Source organism: Rattus norvegicus, chromosome 9 (genome assembly GCF_021556685.1).
Source record: "Rattus norvegicus strain SHRSP/BbbUtx chromosome 9, alternate assembly SHRSP_T2T, whole genome shotgun sequence".
NCBI lineage: Eukaryota > Metazoa > Chordata > Mammalia > Rodentia > Muridae > Rattus > Rattus norvegicus.
The window spans coordinates 118,527,170-118,541,530 of NC_141542.1; the positions used below are offsets into that span (position 1 = coordinate 118,527,170).

At 44.5% G+C, this 14,361-nt stretch overlaps 1 protein-coding gene across 13 annotated transcripts in view; it reads right to left on the reverse strand.

The window, feature by feature from the left end:
* The window catches only part of LOC148003874 (uncharacterized), a 68,092-nt gene that overhangs the window by 35,905 nt on the left and 17,826 nt on the right, over positions 1 to 14,361 (reverse strand). The gene's annotated exons all lie outside the window — the stretch shown is intronic.

Consider the following 14,361-nt stretch of genomic DNA (forward strand, 5'->3'; position numbering starts at 1 on the left):
TATTATATGTCCGGAGGACATCATTTCACACCATCCCTCCTCATCCTTTAGGCTTACATTATTTCCTACCCCTCCAGTGACGTTCTGAGAGCCTTCTTTGGTGAGGAGGGAGCTGATACTGATGTCTTATTTAAGGCTGGGCACTCAGTTGTCTCTTGTTTTTAGATAGATAGATAGATAGATAGATAGATAGATAGATAGATAGATAGATAGATGAGAGAGACAGACAGACAGGTGAATGATAGATATAGCTAGCTAGCTAGATAGATAGATAGATAGATAGATAGATAGATAGATAGATAGATAGGATTGGGAGAGAGAGAGAGAGAGAGAGAGAGAGAGAGAGAGAGAGAGAGGGGATAGATAGGAGAGAGAGAAATTTATTCAAAAGTTAGTATCTGGTGGATGGCCAACATCAGCTGAAACGGGACATGTTAACTCATGCATGTAAGCAAGAGTTCTGTGAGTCAGAGACAAACCTGGACAACATAGTAGGATTTAGTCTCAAAAAAAAAAAAATCAAACACATGAATACACACTATGTTTTATTATCTCAACTCTTTCCCTGCAGGGGGCACTAGACTTTATATAAGACTCATCTACGGACACTCGTGTTCTCTGTCAGCCTGCCTTCGCTTATGTCTTCCCCAACCTAATGTGATCCAAGAACCAGGACCCTGACAGTGATGGGCTCCATACCTTTCCTTTAGGGGGCATTTTTGCCTTACTGTCCAAAGAAAATATTTTCCTAAGTTGCCTTTTAAAGTCCTCGTCACTGTGGATGTCATATGTCTGTATACTTTAAGTTTTGCTTATTTTTGTTGTTGAATTTTATACAAAGAAAGTCATTGTGTGTAGTCTAGGAGTTGGTTTTCTCATTCAACAGTATGAAAGATTCACGTATACTACATGGGATGATAATCCACTCATTTTCATTGTGTAGTAATCTGTAGATGACTTTTACGTTTTCTCATCATTGATCATGTTGTAATTTCTACTGTTTGTTGGTTAGCTGGCCATTTTTATGTTTGTTTGGTGTGTTTTTTCTGGTTTTTGTTTGTTTTTGTTTGTTACTGTTATAGACTTCCTAAAACATTTTTGAATGTGACCCTTGGTAAAAGTACCTTTGAACATACACTGAGGAGTGCAGTGACCTCAGGGCATATGAATGCCCTAGATAATGCTGACTTATTTTCTTAAGTAGCTGAGCCAACTCTAACTTCTTCTTACAACATCGAGAGATGCTGTTTATCTGCACAGACTCGCAGACCAGGAACATCATATTTCCTGCTTCCTTCATATGGTTACAAAACAATATTGTGCTGTGGTCTTACCTTTACCCAAGTAGAAACTATACTACTAGTGAACATGCATGGAAATAATAAATGCTTCAGTCAGACAAACATGGTACACAAGCCAAACACCTGTAATTCCAGTCCTTAAGATGTGGAGGCAGGGGAATCAGGAGTTCAAGGCAAACTTAGATACAAAGTAAGTTCAAGGCCCACCTGTGCCATACAAGGCCCTGCCTCAAAAAGAAAAACGGGGAAATACTTCAATTCAGAGACTCACATCATTCTAAACCCTGTACTAGGACCGCATCACAATGCGCCAGTGTTGATTAAAAATAAAGACACAACCAGAACAAACATCATTGTAAACAAACATGGAGATGCTAAGGCTATGCAGAAGAATCCATCTTTCAAGTGACTTTAAGCAAACATTACCTTCTGGGTTTTGTTTTCCACTGCACTACAAAGAGACTCATGAAATAAATGTATCTAAGAAAACGAGAGAGAACTGGCTGGATTGCATGCCCCGGATTTCTTATGAGTTGAATCTCTGACTCCTTCTCTAGCGTTTGTGTGGCAACAAAGTAACCATTTAACCTAAGTGTTGAGTTAGTCTTTGAGGTTGTAGAGACTCATGGCATTTGGTCACATTTTTCACGTTGAACCACCCAGGTTGGCATTCCCAGGAGGAGCCACTCTCTTGGCTGACTCCCATGTAAGCACTTTGCTCTTCCGTCCAGGAGCTGTCAACCACTTACAGGATAAACTGACGGGTGTTACACAAACACTGAATCCAGCTAATCATTCTTTTCAAACAGCATCGTATTAAAACTTCAACAAGGTTCCAGGAAATTACAGTACCCCGGAGAAGAACGCAATATAAAAAAAAAAGTCACAGTGATACTGAAATTGCTAGTAAAATAAGTCTGTGATATTGACTCTGGAGTATAACACACACCCAAACAACTATACTAACAGGATTTATGCGTAGAAGGGAGCAGACAACATCAAACCACAATGCTGTCCTGTAGCCTGAAAGACGATTTCCCACGGGCGCGACAGAAGGTGTTCTGATGAGGCTAAATTGTGGCTTGCAGTGGCATGTGTGTTATGGAGGTGTTTATGTGTCAGCAGCGCTGAAAATGCCAGCCTGTGTGCTGGAAGGCCAGGTACAATGGAGACAAGATGACAAGCAATTTCCCTGCTATTTTCCTCAGGGTTTCACATCAATTGCATCCAACAAGCATTAGCTGCATTTTCCTCTTCCTCGATCCTACTCCCACTAGTTTATTGAACACTACTATGGGCCTCCATGAGGAGTGTTAACTATTTAGTAGCCAGAAGAAGGTCAGTGAGTCAGGGGGGTTATTTGAATGAGGACAAGCAGGATAGAAAGGCATCGAGTGAGAGGTTGAGGGAGCTGAGGGACGTGGCTGCCGATGATCTGGATAGAAAAGCAGGAGCAGAAGATCAGACACATCCAGCTGAACCCGAGACAGGGGTGGATAGTGTAGTAAAGCAGACAGTGCAGAAAGGAGACCTTTACATATGACAGAATGCTTTAGGCTGAAAAGCACAGAGACTGCCAGTGGGCTGTGTGTTTCAATGAGAATGGTCTCCACAGGCTCGGATATGTGAGTGCTTGGTTCCTAGTTGGTGGAACTATTTTGAGAAGGATTAGGAGGTGTGGCCTTTATGGGGGAGGTATGATGATGTCACTGGCTTTGAGATTTCAAAAGCCTGAGCCAACTCCAGTCTCGCCTCTCCTCCTCCTCTCCTCCCCGTCCCCTCTCTCACCTGTGGGTCAGGATGTTAGCTCTCAGATAAGTCTACACTGCCATGCCTGCCTGCTTGCTACCATACTCCCTGCCATGGTGCTCATGGACTCACCCTCTGAAACTGTAAGCAAGGCCCAGGACTTTCTTTTTCAGGAGAATATATTTTACTTCATATGTCATAGAGCATCATACTTCCCTCCCCAGCACCCTGAGTCTAGATGAAACCTGTTCTGAAGTAGCCTACAGCTTCATTTGTAAATCTAATTTTGAGATTATTTCTGGCTTAAAGCATTTCAGATGAGCTTTGAAAGGAAAGGGTGGGGTTGGGGAGAGGAAGGTCAGGAAGGAGGAAGTCAGGGATGGACAGCTTTTCTGTGTGTGTTTTACCGCCATTTTCAGGAGCGGGACAAAGTATCAGGAAAGGTCAGCCTCACAACCAAACCTCTTGTTGTCAGGTTCCTCTTTCTTATCTACTGGGTAGCCCTTTCCTAAGAACTTCACTAACCTCTGCTACACCAACAACACCTAAGCTTAACCCAAAACAATGTGTCCTAGCTTCATTTCTGTTGCTATGATAAAATATCCTAAAAAGAGCAACATAATGGGGAATAGGTTCCTTTTAGCTCACAATCCCTGGATAATGTCCATCTTTGGGAAGTCACTACAGCAGAAACATGAAGGAACTGGTCGTATACACAGTAAGAAACAGAAAGAATAAATGCATACTGAATACTTAACTCATACATAGACCCCTATACTCATAGAACAGGACAAACTCAGGGAATGGTGCCGCCCACAGTGGACTGAGTCTCCCCACATCAATGAGCTTAATTATCAAGACAGTCTTCCACACGCCAACCTATTCTGGAGGACATTTCATTCAGACTGTCTTCTCAGGTAGTTCTAGATTGCTCTGAATTGACAATTAAAAGTAACAATCGAAGTGGAAAGATGGCTCAGCAGTTAAGAACACTGACTGCTCTTCCAGAGGTCCTGAGTTCAATTCTCAGCAACCACATGGCGGCTCACAACCATCTATAATGGGATCTGATGCCCTCTTCTGGTGTGTCTGAAGACAGCTACAGTGTACTCAAATATATAAAATAAATCTTAAAACAAAACAAAACAAAAAAACAAAACACCCCACTAACAGTCACCATCTTATCAACATGATACACAATATATCACTTTAATCCATTACCTTCCATCTCTTGCCCCCAACACCCCATGCTTATCATGACATATGGTTTCGCTGTTTTAAAGTACCCCCAAATCTTTAAAAGGTCCAACCCTTTCAGAGTCTGAAATCTCTGAACTATGGACTCCTGTAGAATCAGAGACAAATTATGTACTTAGAATAATAGAAGAGCATGGGGCATAAAACAGCCATACCAAAGCAAGGCCAAACACCAGAAACACCAAATAGCGCTCAGGTGCCCATTATCTGGGATCTGAATCATCTCCTGGACTCCAGAGGGTTTGGGTAGCCCTCCATCTCTGCCACCTGCTCCTAAGAGAGAACATACACGGCCCCTCCCTTAGGTTTAGGACATCTTTGTGGAAACCGCACGGTCCTGGAGTAGCTGATATCCTAGCCACTTTCTGCAGGGACTCTAACTCAACAGCTCTCCATGGCTCTCTCAGTCTTGCAGCTCTGCCTTCAAAACCAGCAGCAAGGGCAGCACCTGTGACATTGCCAAGATCTCCGCCAGTTCCTCATGATGCCTGACCTCCTTGGGTCAGAGCTGTATACAATCCTGTGTGCTAACGGTGAGGAAACACACCCCCAAGACAGCTGCTTTCAAGGAGCAGGGAGCTATTGCAAGGCTTTCGCACATCCTGCTTAAGGTTTCATTAAGACGTGGAGACATCTGTATAGTTTAAAGCTGTCTCCATCTGCACCACCTCCCTGAGTCTCCCTGTGTCTCTGCATCCCTGCAAGTTCAGCTGGTATTTCCTGCCTGGGCTGCTAGCACTTAAATAGCAGCTTGTATGCAAAAAGCCATGTTCCTACTCAACCAGTTGGCTGGACATGGCCAGGTCTGCTTTGCTATGGAAAATGTGCACCTCAGTCATCTGTCTGAGGGTCTAAAACCAAACAGGAACTCTCTTGGGGTTTCTATGGCTGTGATAAAACACCAAAACCAAAAGCAACTTGGGGAGGAAAAGGCTTATTTCATTCTACAGCTCATCAGGGATGTCAGGGCACAGACTCAAGGCAGGAACCTTGAAACCGGAACTGAAGCAGAAGCCATGGGGAGTGCTGTGTACTGGCTTGCTCCTCATGGACTGCTCAGCCTGCTTTCTTAGAGAACCCAGAACACCAGGACGTGCTGTCCATCATGAGCTGTGCCCTCTCACACCAACGGTCAGTCAAGAAAATCTACCACAGGCTGTTCACAGACCAAGCTGTGGTGTATTTTCTTTAGTGCTTCCCAGTCTGGTATCTGTTGAGTTGACATAAAAGTAGCCAGTACAGGGAAGAATGGTTTTATTTCAGCTCACAGTTCCTGGTTACAGTCCACCGTGGGCGGAGTCACAGCAACAGGAGCAGGTGCTTGAGTGAGCATCAGTTAAAACCAACCACCATACAGTGGTTTTTTTCTTACATCCCTCTTAATTGTAGTAAATCAAAATATGGGTTATATGGAAAGGCAACGGACCTAGAATGTCCAAGGGAATACTGAATAATGATTTCATTGGACTGACATAAGATAGTGTTCTTAGTCCCAGCTAAAATGGCAGCACTACATGGGAACTTCTAATGAATGCACATCTTGGGCTCTGCTTTAGGTGTCTTGAGTCAGCAGCCCTGGGAGCTGTTACCAGCAACTGATTTCCTGCTGGTGGAATCTTCTATGTGCCTGGGTCTCAGATCCACTGACCTGAACAAAAGGTTACCATGGGTTTGCTGGGGTGTCGCTATAGCCAAGAAGAAAGAATATCTTTCCTAATTAATTAAAGGTCCTGGGAGGCTGTAGGGCTCTGGTCTGGATACCCATAGCAGATGCCTGCTGGTGTCCAAAACCAAAATGTTCCACGGGAATGTAAAACCAAAACCTCATTTCCCCTGTAAGCGGGGATCCTGTGGGGTGAACTTCATTCTGACTCAGCCGCAGGGACTCTGTGAGGTCTGATGCTTACGACAGTAGAGTATCTGACCAAATACGGCCATGTCCTATCATCTGCTTCTTACATTATAAAACGTGATGTGTGTAGTCTAAGCCTGTGAGCATCACATGGAAAAGCTCTGTTCAGCTTTCCAGTGGAAAAAAAAAACAACTCTCAAAGACGCTTCTTTCCTACACAAGAAGAGAAAGGAACCCTGAGAACAAGATATCTTCTTCTATGGTACATCTCCATGACCTATTCCCTAAATGTAAGTCATGCCCTCCACTCCCCACCCACCACACCCCAATAATAAATCCATCAGATTATGAATGGTCAATGGATTAATTCACTGCAAAGGCCTCAGGCCTCATTTCAATCACTTCCCAAAGTCTATCAGTTGGCAATCAAGACACTCTAACACCTGAGTGTCTCATGTTGGGGTCACCTCACATGTAGACTGTACAGGAGTTGTGAACACAGACATGCAAGTGAGCTATGAAAGCCAATCATGAAAGGAAGTGGTGTCTTCCCTGAGGAAGCTAAACACAGGACAATGTTGTCAACGCCAAATGTGATGTTTTTCCCTGACTGTCTGAAGCCAGCTACCAGGCTGACTACCAGGTAGCAATAAAACCAAAAGTCGTTGAAAGCAAAGGGCATGGCCTGCTCACAGGTTGATGCTAAGACTTCGTGGCGGGAGCTGAGCCCATGTGAAGTGAGTTCTAAGCTGACAGAGAGCCTGACATTTGAGGCTCATCTCTACTGGTCTATGGAAACTGATCCCCACAAAGGTTTGGTAAGAAGATGACAAGCTGTCCTTACCTGGATTTGCCAAACAAATTTGGTAATGAATCAAAAAGGAGTGAGCATCAAATATACCATGGTGTAGACAAGGCCAAATGGAGCCCATATGGCCGGCCATTTTTATTGCCTTGAAGTTGCTTTAGAGAAACTGTTTTTGTGTTCAAACTAAAAGCTTCCAAGGTGCTTTTACTAATGGCAGCCCTGGTTGGGTTTCTATTGCTGTGATAAACATCAGGACCAAAAGAACTAGAGGAAGAAAGGGTTTGTATGGCTTACACTACAACATCACAGTCCACCACTAAGGAAAGCCAGGGCAGGAACTCAGGACAGGAACCTGGAGCAAGCACTGAAGAACCATGGAGGAGGTCTGATGACTGACTGGCTTGCTCCCCCGTGGCTTGCTTAGCCTGCTTCCTTATAGAACTCATGACCACCATCCCAGGAGTAGCAGCATCTACAATGGGTGGGCCCCTCCCACATCAATCATTAATAAAATGCCTTATAGACTTTCCTACAAATGTCTCTCAGTGTCTCTTTTCCAAGATGGATCCAGTTTGTGTCAGGTTGACTAACTAGTACAACAGTCAGATGTTAGCGGAGAGACCACTTTGGAACGTCAGAGGGACCGAAAGCCTGAGCACTTTACAGTAGCCTGTGGTTGACATTTTTCCCCCAGCTTTAATGAAGCTACACAGATGTCTACATTAAACACCTCAGACAAAACAAGCAGTTTGGAGAACATAACATTGACCTGGACCTGGGAACATCTTTATCCAAGATGGCTGCCCACTATACCAATCTTCTGCTAAAAGGATAAAGAGATCTGAAAGACAGTGGGGAAGTTTGAATGAGGAAGGCCCCTATAGGATTATATATCTGAATATTTGGTTCCCAGTTAGTGGAACTGTTTGGGAAGGACTAGGAGGTGTGGCCTTGTTGGAGGAAGAGTGTCACTGGGGGGTAGGCTTTGAAGTCTCAAAAGCCTATATACTATTCCCTGTTGCCTCTCTGCCACATGGCTGTGTCTTAGGTAAGCTCTCAGCTACTGCTCTAGCATCAGGCCTGCCTGCTATGCTCTATGCACCATGATGGTCTCTTCCTATATGTTCTTTCTCACCGCCGTGATGAGATGAGCTCTGCTCCAGCACACCTTACCCACCATGATGGGCTACATCTCTGAAACCATTAGCCAATGTAAACCTATTATCCGCTGAAGCTGTCTGTCAGGTATTTGATCACAGTGATGAGAAAAGGAGCTAATTTTACCGCTGTGTCACAGGGGCAAGGACTGAAGGGACTGAAGGGGCTAAGGCGTATATCACTGGCCATGCTCAAGGCCCTGGCTTGTTCCCTGCCCAGGAGCAGAGCTATACTGTGTGTAAGTCAGCCAGGACAATGGCAGCCACTGTGAAGGGCTGATTATGCAGAGCGCTATGGCGTGAACTTTGCATTTGTTTGCTCATTTAATCCGTTCAAAAGCTCTAGAAAGTGAACATCACGATCCCCATTTTATGGTTGAGGAAACCAACTTAGATTGAAAAATCAATTTGCCCGAAGTGACACAGAGCCAGGAGGATACAGAAAGAGAGGGGGAACCTCAGCCAACCACGGAAGTGTAGGTAAGGGGAGCGGGGGAGGCCAAACATGTGGAATCTGGTGAGCGAAACCAGGTGAATGAGATGGAAATCATATCTCAAGTCACGGTTAAGCAGCCATGCGGAATCTGAACAAGGGGACCACAGGTGACAGAGCAGCTGGTAGCAAAGGCCTCTCACGCTTTAGAGTAAGCAGAAGCCACTTAAACAGGGACCACGTTAAAATGTACAGTCTCATGGCGCCGGCTCAGATATGACCTGAGTCAACACTTCTTTTTTTACAGTTTTTTGGATATTTTATGCATTTACATTTCAAATGTTATCCCCTTTCCTGGTCCCCCCCTCCCCGTCCTCCTTCCTCCTCCTTCTGTGAGGCTGCTCCACCTCCCACTCCCTCCCACCTCACTACCTTGGCATTCCCCTACACTGGGGAAATGAGCCTTCACAAGAAGGCTCTCTTCCTATTGATGCCAGACAATGCCATCCTCTGCTACATATGCAGCTGGAGCCATCGTCCCTCCATGGGTACTCTTTGGTTGGTAGGTTAGTCCCTGGGAGCTCTAGGGTGTCTGGTTGGTTGATATTATTGTTCTTCCTATGGGGTTGCAAACCCCTTCAGGTCCTCCAGTTCTTTCTCTAACTCCTCCATTGGGGTCCCTGTGATCAGTCCAATCGTTAGCTGCAACCATCCTCATCTGTATCAGTAGGGCTCTGGCAGAGCCTCTCAGGAGACATCCATACCAGGCTCCTGTCTGCAAGCACTTCTTGGCATCAGCAATAGTAACTGAATTTGGTAGTTGCATATGGGATGGATCCCCAGGTGGGGCAGGCTCTGGATGACCTTTCCTTCAGTCTCTGCTCTACTCTTTGTCCCTGTATTTCCTCCCGTGAGTAGTTTGTTCCCCCTTCTAAGAAGGACTGAAGCATCCACATTTTGGTCTTCCCTCTTCTTGAGCTTTATATGGTCTGTGAATTATATCTTGGGTATTCTGAGTTTTGGGGCTAATATCCAGTGAATAGTATACCATGTATGTTTTTTTGTGATTGGGCTACCTCACTCAGGATGGTATTTTTGAGTTCCATCCATTTGCCTAAGAATTTTATAAAGTCATTGTTTTTAATAGCTGAGTAATATTCCATTGTGTAACTTTATCACATTTTCTATATCCACTCTTGTCTTGTGGGACATCTAGGTTGATTCCAGCTTCTGGCTATTATAAATAAGGCTGCTATGAACATAGTGGAGCATGTGCCCTTGTTATATGTTGGAGCATCTTCTGGATATATGCCCAGGAGAGGTATAGCTGGGTCTCAGGTAGCACTATGTCCAATTTTCTGAGGAACCACCCGACTGACTTCCAGAGTGGTTGTACCAGTTTGCAATCCCACCAACAATGGAGGAGTGCTCCTCTGACTGCAACTTGAGTCGTCACATTCTAGGCTCCTGTCACCAAAGCTGATCTAAAGAGCAGTGCAAGGAAGACCCCCAGGTAAGTGAAAGCAAGGACAGCAAACGAAAGTCAGAAACACACACAGACACATATACATACACATAGACATATGTACACAGGACATATCCACACAGAAACATGCACACACAGACATATGCACACACAGACATACACAGACATACATACAGACACAAACAGAGATACATATACATACATACATATAGACAGACAGACAGAGAGATACACACAGACAGACACACACACACACAAATACATACCATGCAAACATATTCATTTGCACATACATGCATATACATATATATGATTATATATACCACATAATCACAACACACACACACGGCACAGCCAGTAAAGGTGCTTGCCACCAAGACTGACAACTCGAGGTTGATCCCTGGAACCCACATGGCTGAAAGGATCAACTGCCCAAGCTGTCATCGGACCCCCATAAATGCCAAACATAAATAAATGGAAGTAATTTTAAAACGTAGCTTGCTTCCTAGCCATTGCTCTAATTCAACCCCTCAGTTTGTAAGTGGGAAACCAGGACAACACAAAACGATCTGCTTGATCAGCAAGGTGGCTGAGAATCCTGCGCTCTGCCAGGCGCAGACTGCAGTCACAGGTGCGGGTGCGTTAGGATGGACAGCAGCGAGCGCGGCTCGTCACCCCGAGACACGGGCTTGATGATACAGCAAAGTCTTCAGTATTTCAGCTAAGGGAGGAAGTACCATAACCTGTGTCATTAGCTGGAAAAATGACCTCTGATGACACCGGACATCCCTGTGAATAACAAGGACGTGGCACTGCAGGGTCTGAAGTGAGATCTTACTCCTGCCCCTGTGCTCTCCCTAATATCCATGTTGTATAGACATGTTGTATAGACATGATCTTTATGTTAACATCATATGTGTGCACTTGTGATATTAGGACTTATGGGACATAGTGTCTCATATGCTTAGTGCCAATAAGGCAGTATTCCCCAAACAAACAAACAAACACACACAGCACAGCTGCCATGGGCCATATGGATCTTAGGTTAGAGTTGAGCATATAGATATTAGGTTGGAGTTGAGCATATAGTTCTTAGGTTGGAGTTGAGCATATAGATCTTAGGTTGGAGTTGAGCATATAGACATTAGGTTGGAGTTGAGCATATGGATTTTAGGTTGGAGTTGAGCATATGGATTTTAGGTTGGAGTTGAGCATATAGACATTAGGTTGGAGTTGAGCATATGGATCTTAGGTTGGAGTTGAGCACATGGATCTTAGGTTGGAGTCGAGCATACATATTGTACGTTGGAGTACAGCACATGCTTACATTCCAGTTTCAAATGGATGAAATGGTAGGTGGGTTGCAGCACGCACCAGCAAACCAGTCAGAAGTTGTCACATCTATCACACAGCAGAGGAAGCTGAGGTGGCCAGTGTAAAACAAAGGAGTTTTGTCAACTAAAAGCAGCATCAGAATTACTATCCTGGGGAATGAAATGGGTACGGTTACAGAGCACAAAAACGGAACCTATAGCATTTGAAAATAAGAGTCTGAGAGATGGGGAAGCACTTGCCTAATCGGTTCAAGGCCCTAGGTTTCATCTCCAGTTACAAAGTAAGAGCCCACACTTAAGATTGTTCAATTTCTCTGTTCCCTGGAAAAGTGTCTGAGAGTGCCTGGCCGTGTGCCTGATCCCAGGGCTTCTGGGGAAGATGCGGTCCACCAACAGCTCTTCAGTCCTCCCTTTGTGCCTGAGTCCAAAGTCATGGTCATAAATTCAAGTCAAGTGCTTCTGACCCTGCAATCACTTATATATACCAAGGGTCCTTAATAAAATTAGGGTTTAGGGAGAAAAAATGGTGTAGATATGTTCTGCAAATCCCTTACACATTTCATTCTTAGCTAGAACTTTAGGTTAGTAGTTAAATTCACTAGTTTTGGTAAAAAATAGATCTGGATATAGTTACAAATTCTAACTGCATCCTGTTAGATGTGGGAAATTAGCTGTGGGAAATATTTTCCTCCGTGAGACTGTAGTGAGGAGCCAAGAGTGGTGCTGAGAGGCAGAGGCAGGCATCTCTGTGAGTTCTAAGCCAGCCTGGTCCACAGTAGTGAGGGCCGAGACAGCCAGGGCTATAGGGTTAGACCCCGTATCAACAAAAGGGATTGTAATGCGGGCAAGTGAGTTAAAGTGTGTGTCCCAGTGTTTAGCTTTCACGCATGTTTAAACACCACAAAGATCAGGACAGTCTAGCTCATTTTACACACCTCTGGAAGCTTCGGGATTGTTCTCCTTCTCCTGCCTAAATTATTTAGAAATTTTCACAGGCTTTCAGGGAACACGATATCATGTGTGTGGCCTTCCCACCAACTCCTTCACAGCGCTCCCGGGGTCTAGGCCACTGACTCATTTTTCCAGAGCCAGACAGGACATCTGGCTTCTACCTACCCCTGACCTAGGAAATCTGTTCTGCATCCACATTTCTAAATGTCTTTTAGATTTTGTCATCACTTAGGCTAAACTCTCTCCAAGGACCTTCCCACTGCACTCTCAGTGAAACTCAAACAACATTCTACCTTGCCTCCTCCTGCAGCTACACCCGCCATTACAGATCTGCCTCCTGCTCCTTCAACGCCGTCTGATCTAGAGCTGGTCTCTAGAACCGTCACACCTCTTTTGCTGATACGGCTGTAGAAACGGATTGAAATCTTCCCACACAGGCCCTGGGAATGCTAAATAAAAAAAAAAAAACCTCATCTCTCTCAGAGATGAGAAAATAAAATACCTCCATTAGACCTGGCTCTGGAAAGCTGGCAGGTTTTTTTTTAATATTATTTATTTAATATATGCGAGTACACTGTCACTGTATTCAGACACATGAGAAGAGGGCATCAGATCTCATTACAGATGGTTGTGAGCCACCGTGGTTGCTGGGATTTAAACTCAGGACCTCTGAAAGAGCAGTAAGCGCTCCTAACCGCTGAGCCATCTCTCTAGCCCGAGGGTATTTTCTTACTTAATGATTGAGGGGGAGCAGCCAGCCCATTATGGGTACTGACATCATTGGGGTGGTGGTCCTGGGTTCTAAAAGGAAGCAGACTGAGCAAGCCATGATAAACAAGTCTGTAAGCAGTGCCCTCCATGGCCTACCAGTCCCTGCCTCCAGGTTCCTACCCTGTTTGAGTTCCTGTCCTGACTTCCTTGGAACTGCGATGTAGAAGCATAAGATGAATAATCCTTCCCTCCACAAGTTGCTTTGCTCCTGGCGTTTCACCACAGCAATAGTAAGCCTAACACACACACACACACACACACACACACACACACCACCACCACCACCACCACCACCACCAACAACAACAACAACAACAATAACAACAAATTTGAGTCAAACATATGTATCCTAGTCTAAAGACTGCTCTTAACAAGCAGCAACGATATGAATCTGCCAGCAAGTGCATGGTTGTTCAAGGGACAGCTGTATGTTCATTACTGAAACCATACAGCAGGATAAATGGTCCTTGAACTATGACTTACTACAGGCAAGGTTCTCTACGATTCATTTAAATCAAAACATGCATGGAGTAATCAACCATTATTACTCTACAGCCTATGCAATCAAAGTCAAACTTCCGAGACTTGGTCTTGGAAATAACATGTAAAATTATAATCACAGGCTGCAGGCACAGCCCTTCCCAAATATGGCCTTTTCCCCCTCGAATTCTCAATTTCTCCTTGATTCTTGAGATCCAGTCCTAAGTTGACAATTCCGTCTAGTGTGAAAGTGTTTCTGAGTCCAGACTGGGGCAGGGTGCCTTATCTCATAAGACCTCGCTTAAGAGTACACAGAAAGATAAAACTCCACAAAGTGCACATAGATAGTTCATTCCCATTTGCCAACATGGAAATGGAAGCCATTGAGCAACTGAATAAATCAATTGTTCATAAGGTTGTTAGATGCGGTGTACTAATCCAATCCTGGACATTCGTGATCATATTTATTTCCTCACAGAACTCATTTGTGGATCAGCTTGAGTCTCTGAAGATGAAGACTCAAATGGGGTACGCTCTAAGTGCTCAAAGACTCCACCTGATATGGGATCAAAGGATTCCATTTTCTAAAATGGAAACGTCACGGCAGAAGGGTGCTCCAGAGAACAAGAGAGGAAACGGATCACCTTTCAGAGTAAAGGTAGAAGGACACTCAAGAGCTGATCATGAAATTCTGAAAATGGAGAGTCCAAGGAGCAACCAACCAAAGGGGGGGATGGGAAGATGGGAGTATATTCAAGTGGAATGAGGAAGACTGCGCTGTT